At 34.8% G+C, this 9,946-nt stretch overlaps 2 pseudogenes; both read right to left on the bottom strand.

Moving 5' to 3' along the window:
* Positions 1-1,404: 1,404 nt before the first annotated feature.
* LOC110419825 (aspartyl protease family protein At5g10770 pseudogene) lies at positions 1,405-3,346 on the bottom strand (annotated as a pseudogene).
* Positions 3,347-4,215: 869 nt separating this feature from the next.
* Positions 4,216-7,556, bottom strand: LOC149526993 (aspartyl protease family protein At5g10770-like; annotated as a pseudogene).
* Positions 7,557-9,946: the final 2,390 nt, after the last annotated feature.

Genomic DNA, 9,946 nt, shown 5'->3' with positions numbered 1-9,946 from the left:
GTAGTAATATTGGAGATACTTATGTAATGTTTTACTCCTTTTTGAAACAGGATTAGGGGTAATTAGGTTAGCCTATTTTTGTTCCTGTTGAGCCGCCCACTTATTGTTTATGGGGTGCTCGGCTCTTGACGACAGCTTCTAAGACTTTTCGCTGTGAACGCCATTGTCTACTCAAATGATTGAAGTTTTTGACAATTGTATAGCTTTTCTTTGCCCAGATCGGATCTGATCATATTATGAGAGTCTTTGGCATTATAAGTAAGAGACTTGAAATAACATTATAGTGCTGAGACTAATAAATATTACACTTTCTTTTTTTTTTTAAAAAAAAGAAGTAATGCACTATACTAGGTCAAGGTCGTCTTTGATGTGCTAACAACCAACATTTATTTTGCTCCATCATTATTTAGCTGATCATTAGGAAATTTGATTTAGTTCTATATAGTTAGTAGGAGAACGAAAAGCTAAGTGCACGATATTAAAAATTCTAAAGTAAATTCTTTCAATTTACTCTTCAAATTTTTTGTTTCACTTTCATATCTATTCATATGCATTACATAAGTCAACTAGAGCAAGCTGCTAGTCTTCTCAACATGCCCTTTTTTTTTTTTTATCTTTTAAAGATTCTCTCAACTTGCCTTAAATTAGTCATTAGCTCTACAAATAGTAGCAGTCCATTAATATCTCAATAAAGGTCCTTTGATACTTTCTAGATGGTTGAAAAATGTATGTAAACCTATATCTTGAATGCAAGTGTTTAAGTCCTTAGTGAAGTATTAATAAATTACTAATGCTTATGCATTAAAATTTATGTAATTCTATTGTAAACAAATTATATAATCTTTGTATCAAAAAGTGAGATAAGGTCTAAACTTACCACTTCACTTAAAGTTATGAATTAAAATTACGATCTATCTTTCGAACAGGGGTAATTTTAATGTGCACATATAAATTTGTTAAAAAATTGTCAACATTAACAATAAGAATTCTTATAGAAAAATCAAACAATATTTCATGAAATGCTCTAATGAATTTTGTTGCGGTGAAATGTAGTTTGTAATAATGTATGACAACATAATGCTTTACATATCACGAAACAGATAAATTTTACAATATTATTATAAAATTTGATAAAATATTTTTTTACTAAAATTAAATTACTTGTAGTGAATTCAGCTTGAACTAAATATTTAAGCATGCTCAAAAGTGTGATATACAAATGCTGAACTTGCAAATTAAAACATTTTTATTTTATTGGTACATATATGGAGACAGGGAGTAAGGATTCGGAACTTGGACCCTAATCCTTTTAAAAAGAGTAATAACTACTAAACCAAGGCTGAGCTAATTAAAACATACTTATTCTGATTCAAATCTAATAGACTAAGATCAATGTAGCTCAAGTTAGCCACAACGACCAGGTGCGAATCCAACCCTTCCATTGGCATCATCATAGACGACCTCATACCCCTTCTGTTGAAAATTTCCTAGGATCATTACATCATTATCATCACCATTTTTTGCAAAAGCCAGACAGGCTTGAGATATCTTGTTAACATACAAGATCCCTCTAGCATCAATAGGCATCTCAAGGCCCCCATCAAAGTATAAGCTGATCGTTGGCATTACAACACTAGTATTACCACTAAAATCAAAGCATGTCCCTAGAGATTCAAATGCTGGTGCCCTTGGATACTTGGTCATCCTTACTTCGAAAGCTCTCCGGACTCTTGAATAGGCTGGCGGAGGGAGGCGTGTGATCAAAGATGCCGAGTCAATGACGGTGCCTGAAGTCGTAAAAACCGACCTGTCAATGGATAGTCTCTCGCCTCCTACGCCTATATCAACAATATCAAGGCCGTAATAGTGTGTTCCTTGAAAGGAACTTGACATGGGTGTGAATTGAACGGAACTTGGGAGGTTCTTATCACCAAATCTTAGGTATCCGGTTGATCTATCACTTGGTGGCAAACAATAGGAGAAAACTTTGTGATACGTGTTAGCAGTTTGGGATACTATGGAAAACCATCCACGGCCAAGTCCTAATACCCCAGCTGCACTTCCACCGTTAGGGAAGCGATTTCTTTGCCCACAGCCAAATAAGAACCCTTGAAACACATTTGAACTTGTTATGGTTAAGGTGTCTTTAGCCATGTAGCCAACGGAAAATGTTGTATTACTGTATGTGACGCCATACACACATGATGATGAGGAAGAGCAACCTGCTTGCATACCTACAATTATAGTATTAAGTATAAAAAATTAAGCACACACTCTGTTTAAAATTAAATGTCCACGATTTAACTGAGGAGCAACATATTAAATTTATTAATTAAACTAATTCTAAATCATCATTACCTTCGGAAGAAATTTGTTTGCACGTGGCCGAGGAGCATTGAATGTTGGTATAGGATGATGACTTTGATGGATCGAATATTGGTTCCTTTTGTTCATAGCAATATCCAAAGCATGGCTGGCACTGAGTCCAAGTTAATTGACTAGCAGTGTCAAATACCAGGGAAAGCTCCGTTTTGTGCGAACCAAAGCCCATGGTGACCTGGTACTTGCCGGTGCCAACCGAGATTCCTGGTTGGTCTTGAAGTGATGTCTTCTCCGTGGAACTTAGGGAGAGCATGGAGTGGATTGAATCAGCTCGGGCTTGGTCTTGGCGGAGAATTTCAGAGTGAGAGGGAGCGTTTGCTTTGTCTTGGTTCAGTTGAGAGCATGGACCATGCTTGTTTACAATCGCTAATGATGACTTTTCGTTGGTAACTGAAATACATAAACGTAACTCAAGAAACATACAATTTTTCTCCAATCCCTTTATACAAAAGGAATTAAAAACATAGTAATATAATTAACTTCTGCACATGAGTGATTAAGAACATGCTGAATGCTTAATTTTTGAACCCATTTCGAAATGTTTTGACTGATTGAAAATTTGCAATAATTGTTGCACAAGTGACAAAGATGTTCACCTAATTAATATGAATGATTTATCTATGAATCTTTTTTAAATCTTTCATGTATAAACGCAAGGAATTTGTTTGGAATTACGTCTCAAAAGAGTAGAAAGAGAAACACAATAGGACAGAGAAAGTAATTCTATAAAAGCCTTAAAGCTATGAGTATTAATTAAACCTTTGCTAAGTGATTTGCAAACAGTTGATGGCAGTAGAGAACTGGTTCGAAGAACGTAAGTATGGAGAAGATCCTTGCTTTCCACAGTACTAGTTGTTTTTCCTTCAAAGGCATAGATCCCTTTTGAAGAGCAGACAAGGTAGAGAAAGAAAAGAGAAGCGGAATGGAGGAATACAAACAAGCTGGAGAACGGGGAAGTGGCCATGGACCATATATCTAGCTAGCTCTTTGTAGAATTGTTTCAACTTGGAAACATTTGCTTCTTCATTACCTTTATATAGAAAATAATAATACTCTCAGTAATTGTTTTCTTCTACTTCCATAGCAATAAAAATATGTTAATTTGTAAACAAAATTAATATTTTCTTCAATTAAGATTCAGTCTTTGTTGACAGCCATGGAAATGTATGTTAAAAAAGGACATAGTGGGTTAGGTAACTCCCCTCTCATATTTGAATGCATATTTCGATTTTCACTTATTAACAAGTTTTAAGTACACCCACAACATGGGTGGAAGAGGGAAAAAATTAATTTTTTGTTGACGCAGCTCCATTTGAGTTTGGGAATAGCCACCAATATCTTTTTGAGCAATTGACAGTTCTTCTGTAATTGTACAGGTTCAAATTTGTCTAAATGAAGTGCTCATATCATAGGAAGTTTCCAGTCAAATAGACTAGAGACTTAGTTGAAGAGGCTAATAAAATCGCATTTTCAAAATATATATATATATATATATATATTTTTGTGGTGAAGTTTTTTTATTTGCAAATGTCAACACTCTGAAGATTTAATGTGTAAGACAAAAAAAAAAATCAAACCACACTTCATTACTTAATATTTAATTAGCTCGAACTAAATATATAAGCACGTTCAAAGATATGTTATATAATTGCTCAACTTGCAAATTAAAACATTTTTATGTTATTTTATTCGTACATGTATGGAGATACAAAGTAGAGATCCGAACCCTGAATCTTAATCCCTTTAAGAAGAGTAACAACTACTAAACCAAGCCTGAGTTATGAAAAACATTCTTATTCTTATTCATATCTAATATACTGAGATCAAAGTAGCTCAAACTTTGCCACAACGACCAGGTGCAAATCCAACCCTTCCATTGGCATCATCATAGACGACCTCGTACCCCTTCTGTTGAGAATTTCCTAGGATCATTACATCATTATCATCACCATTTTTGCAAAAGCCAGACAGGCTTGAGATATCTTGTTAACATACAAAATCCCTCTAGCATCAAGAGGCATCTCAAGGCCCCCATCAAAGTATAAGCTGATCGTTGGCATTACAACACTAGTATTACCACTAAAATTAAAGCATGTCCCTAGAAATTCGACTGTCAGTGCCCTTGGATACTTGGTCATCCTTACTTTGAAAGCTCTTCGGGTTCTTGCATAGGCTGCCGGAGGGAGGCTTGTGATCAAAGATGCCGAGTCAATGACGGTACCTAAAGTCATAAAAACCAACCTGTCAATGGATAGTCTCTCGCCTCCTACGCCTATATCGACAATATCAAGGCCGTAATAGTGTGTTCCTTGGAAGGAATCCGACATGGGTGTGAATTTAACGGAACTTGGGATGTTCTTATCACCAAATTTTAGGTATCCGGTTGATCTATCACTTGGTGGCAAAGAATAGGAGAAAACTTTATGATACTTGTTAGCAGTTTAGGATACTAGGGAAAGCCATCCACGGCCAAGTCCTAATACCCCAGCTGCACTTCCACCGTTTGGGAAATTGTTTCTTTGTCCACAGCCAAATATAAACCATTGGAACACATCTGAACTTGTTATGGTTAAGGTTTCTTTAGCCATAAAGCCAGAGGAAAATGTGGTATTACTGTATCTGCCGCCATACACACATGATGATGAGGAAGAGCAACCTCTTCGCATAGCTACAATTATATTATTAAGCATTAAAAATTCTCCAAATGATTAAACATAAAATTAAATATTCACTCTGTTTGAAATTAAATGTTCATGTTTAACTTTGTCATGCACCTGAGCATTTAATTCATTAATTAGTGCATGATCTCCCTACTTAAAAAATAAAATTCAAATTTCCCTCACCTCAACTATAAAAAAAAACTTTGTCATGAAGATTTAAAAAAAAAAATGTTTTTGTTTTGTATATATAAATAAATCTATAATTTTAATAAACTATAGTTTTTAATGATAAAAAGTATATATTGAGAAGTAAAATTTTATATTCATTGATTAACTAATTCTAAAACATCATTACCTTCTGAAGAAATTTGTTTACACGTGGCCGAGGAGCACTGAATGTTGGTACAGGACGATGACTCTGATGGATCGAATATTGGTTCCTTTTGGTTATTGCAATATCCAGCGCATGGCTCGCACTGAGTCCAAGTTGATTAGCCAGCAGTGTCAAAAACCAGGGAAAGCTCCGTTTTGGGTGAGCCCGAGCCCATGGTGACCTGGTATTTCCGGTGCCAATCGAGAATCCTGGTTTGCCTTGGAGTGATGTCTTCTCCGTGGAACCTCGGGAGAGCATGGAGTGGATTGAATCAGCTCGGGCTTGCTCTTGACGGAGAATTTCAGCATGGGAGGGAGCGTTTGCTTTGTCTTGGTTCAGTCGAGGGCATGGACCATGCTTGTTTACAATTGTTAATGATGACTTTTCGTTGACAACTGAAATACATAAACATAACTCAAGAAACATACAATTTTTCACTAATCTCCTTTATACAGTAGGGACAAAAAAACAAACATAACTAATATAATTAACTTCTGCAAAAGAGTGATAAAGAACTGGCTGAATAATTAATTTTTAAACCCATTTTGAAATTGTTTGACTTATTGCAAATTTTCAACAATAGGTGAGCAAGTGACGAAAATGTTTTCCGAGTCAATTTGCATGATTTATCTATGAATCTTTTTTCCCTCTACGAAAGCACTTTGTTTGAAATTAAAATTTAGAGTAAATTACTCATTTGATCATAACTTAATTTTTCTGAGAGTTTTTGTTTTGATTACTAAACATTAAAGAATCACATTTGATTACTAACATTTATAAAAGTTACTATTTTGATCACACAACATTCTCACATTAGTTAACCTTGGCAACTTGTTATGTCTATATCAATTCATTTGTCATGTGATAATAATATTTATATTATCAAAAGTAAGTTGATATGAGAAATCATGTCAAACAGTTGTTAAATTTTAATAACTAATTAAGTAATCAAAACGTTAACTTTTATAAACTAATTAAAATGTGATTTTCAAAATTAAGTGACCAAAATAAAAACTCTAAAAAAATATAATAATAAATAGAATAATTTACTCTAAAATCTTACCCACTTCCCGCCCTTACCACTTGAACTATTAATTCATGAGAGTGGGAGACATTAATTACTCTCACCATCTTGAATTGTTTGTTCATATTTGATTTAATTGACACGGAAATTAAGAAAGATATTTTGATTTTAAGTTAATTTATATTAAAATTTTAATATCTTACTATATTGATGTTTGACGCCAAAAAAATGTCAAATATTGAAAGAGTAATACTGTGATAGTGGACAGTTTTGGAGCTACGTCTCAAAAGAGTAGAAGGAGAAAGACTAAAGGATGAAGAAAGTAATTCTATAGAAAACCTTAAAGCTACGGATATTAATTAAATCTTTGCTAAATGATTTGCAAACAGTTGATGGCAATAGAGAACTTGTTCGAAGAACGTGAGTATGAAGAAGACCCTTGCTTTCCACAGTATTTTCCTAAACTAAGATTTAATCTTTGTTAACAGTCATGGAATGTGTGATACCTAACATCTCATATCTGATGTGAATGTGATTGTTAAGATTTATACAACAATTTAAGTCTACTACTACTAGTAACTTAAGCTTAAGCTTTTGAAAGCCACGTGATTTAAACTCAAAAAGTTATTGGGCCAGTGGTTGGGTTTAGTCATTACAAATGGTATCAGAGCCTGCGCCAGTCCGATGTGAGTTTTCACATTGCTCTGATGAGATCTTGGACCTGTGAATGTGATGTGTGGTCAATCTAAGTCTACTACTATTAGTTTCAAATTCAAAAAGTTACTGAACCAGTGGTTGGGCTTAGGTCGTTACAGAATATATATTCAGAAAGGACATAGTGGGTTAGGTAACTCCCCTCTTATATTTGAATGATATTGTGATTTTTACCTATTAACTAGTTTTTAATACACCCACTACATGGGTGGAAGAGGAAAAAAAAATTATTTTTTTCTCGGCTTTTAATTAAGTAGGAAGATACACGTACGTACTATTTGTTAAAATAATTATATAAATTATCTAGTTAAGATACAGTAGTACCTGTGGGCTGTTTTGTGGTTTGGGCATATTTTGATTGTGGGTCCGGGATGGAAGGTATGAGGGAGGCGATGGAAGTCATTGCAAGTAAGGAGTTTAGGTTGGGTGATAGTGGGAGGAGTGACGAGTATTGCATATAATTTTTCATGGCAGATGGTTGAGATATTTTGATGATGGGATTTTATGTGTTATGCTTTGAAGTACTCTTCATGGTTTGTGAGCGATTAAGATTTTTATCTTTTAGCCTCTGTTGACAGGTTTAGGATGCGACGGTCATATCTGTTTTTGGTAGTAGTTAAAAATAAAATAAAATAAATATTTATAATTATAAAAAAAAGGGGAAGAAAGGAGATGGAAAAGATAAGAAAAAAAAGGCAAACAGTGAACAATAGACTAAAGTGAATTTGCAGGACAATGGGGAGGGTTGGGGGGTTTCTGTGGGCAACATTGTTTTTTCATTGATACTTTGCTATGTGACTCATGTGGGGCTGCGATTCTTTGGGTTTAGGGGCCATTTCATTCTTGTGCTCCTGATGTTGGTTGCTGACTGTGTGGGCTGAGTGAGGGGTTGTGGGGAGGGAGTTCGTATGGCTCCTTCACTTCCTCGGTTTTGGTGGGTGATTGGGGATGCTTTGGTTTATGGGGTTGAGGGAGTTTCTGGTTTGGAATGCTCTGTTTTGTAAAGGTTTCATTTTGTGGTCTATGGGTGGGTCTGCGGGTTGTGTGATCCTTTGGTCTTTTTGTAAGGATCTGTTTGGGAGAATTTTGGTGAGTGAGGGATGATTGTGTCTACTTTGTATGGTGATTCTCGTTCTCTCTGGTGTGTCATCCAATGTTGAGGACTTCTGGTTTGGACTTTGATCAGGGATATCCTACGAAGGAAGAGGACTCTTCATGATATTTTTTGCCTTCTTTCGCTGCTTTTTGTTGTTTTTGCCTTTCAGTCTGCTCTTTCTTTTGTGTTGGCAACGTTAGGGAGTTTGATGCTGATTGTGAGAGACGTTGACACCGTTTCTTCATTAACGCTTTGTTTTTTCATTTTTTTTTTTCTGAGGAATGTGTTTATGGCTTTGTGCGGGTTGAGGGGTTCAGGGTTGGCAAAGAGTTAAGGGTTCTCTGAATCCTGTTTTGGAGCATGGGAGATTATGCATTGGCTGAACTGTAAGGAGGACAAGAGGTTGCTGAGGAATTAAAGGTTTTGTTACGTAGCTAGTGTCTCTTTGGATTTAACTTTTTGGGATTTGCTAGTATGAGCAAATTATTAAGAGCTGTAGGTGAAGAGATTGATTTTCATTTTATTAGTTGGTCCTTTGTTTCATAGGAGTGATAAAGGTTCTTTTAGTGCACTGAGCTCCCTTTTTGTGTATTTTTCGAGGTTGCATGGGAAAAGGGTGAAGGGCTATTTCATATTGTGCCTAGCTTTACTTAGGCTTAAGATACTGCCACAGAATTTGAAGTGGTGGATTGTTTTGTAAATGTACAGTTCATGATCATGCACATGGCAGGTAATATATGTCAAAAGAAGTCTTTAAAGATTTCGGTAGTGTCAAAAAAATTGCTTTAAAAAAAAATAGAATCAACTTTTTTATATATATTATAAATATACCTCATTCATCTCCATGGAAGATGTGGAGGATTTTAATGAGTTTGAAGGCATTTGTACTTAAATCAGAAGTATTGTCTTCACACACACTATGAGAAGCGAATTCAATGACAGACTCTCTTCCGATGATCGGAGTTGACCCATTAGATATGTTATAAGCATGGTGCTAAGAACAAAGCAATGGTATGGCAATGCTCTCTGGGCTTTCCTTTATTTTCAGATTAGAGTACTATTAGGGAGGATGTTTTTGTTGATGAAATAGATGTTATGGTGTGCTTTCCATTTTGTTTTGTGTATAAGGATAGGGGAAGTTTTAGTGTGTTATTGGCTTTGCTATTTGTTTTGTTTTAATGTTTTCAATCTCACTACATTTTTGGTGTGTTGGGGTGGTTTTGGCCTTTGCAGGAGGGCTTGTTTCCCACTGCCTACAGTCTCCTTTTTGTAAAGACTTGGGCTATATTTCAGCTTTATGCTCATAATAACACACTTGATGTTGATTGAGAAAAAAAAATGCTTGCATGCAAAATGTAGTTTTTTCAAGTGCAAAATGTAAGTGAAATAAATAAGAATTCAAATTCTATTATATAGGAAAGAAAATGAAATGATGAGTTTTTCTCTTTTTTATATATTTTTTATTTGATGCTATTTTATAATTATGAACAACAAATTTGATGATAGAAGTTAGTTCAAGGTTCGATTCCCTCACCTTAACACTTCCTCCTATTTAACACAATAAGATAATACAACTTCTATCTAGGAATTAATTTAAGGCTCTCTTCATATGTGTTAAATATAATTATGGTCTAATTTTTGAAAAGATTTTACAAAAACCATATTATAATTTCGGTGCAAAACAAAGACTAATCAAA

Source organism: Theobroma umbraticum, unplaced genomic scaffold (assembly GCF_002168275.2).
Source record: "Theobroma umbraticum cultivar Fairchild unplaced genomic scaffold, ASM216827v3 scaffold_67.0, whole genome shotgun sequence".
Lineage (NCBI taxonomy): Eukaryota > Viridiplantae > Streptophyta > Magnoliopsida > Malvales > Malvaceae > Theobroma > Theobroma umbraticum.
This window is presented reverse-complemented; position numbering and strand designations above follow the sequence as displayed.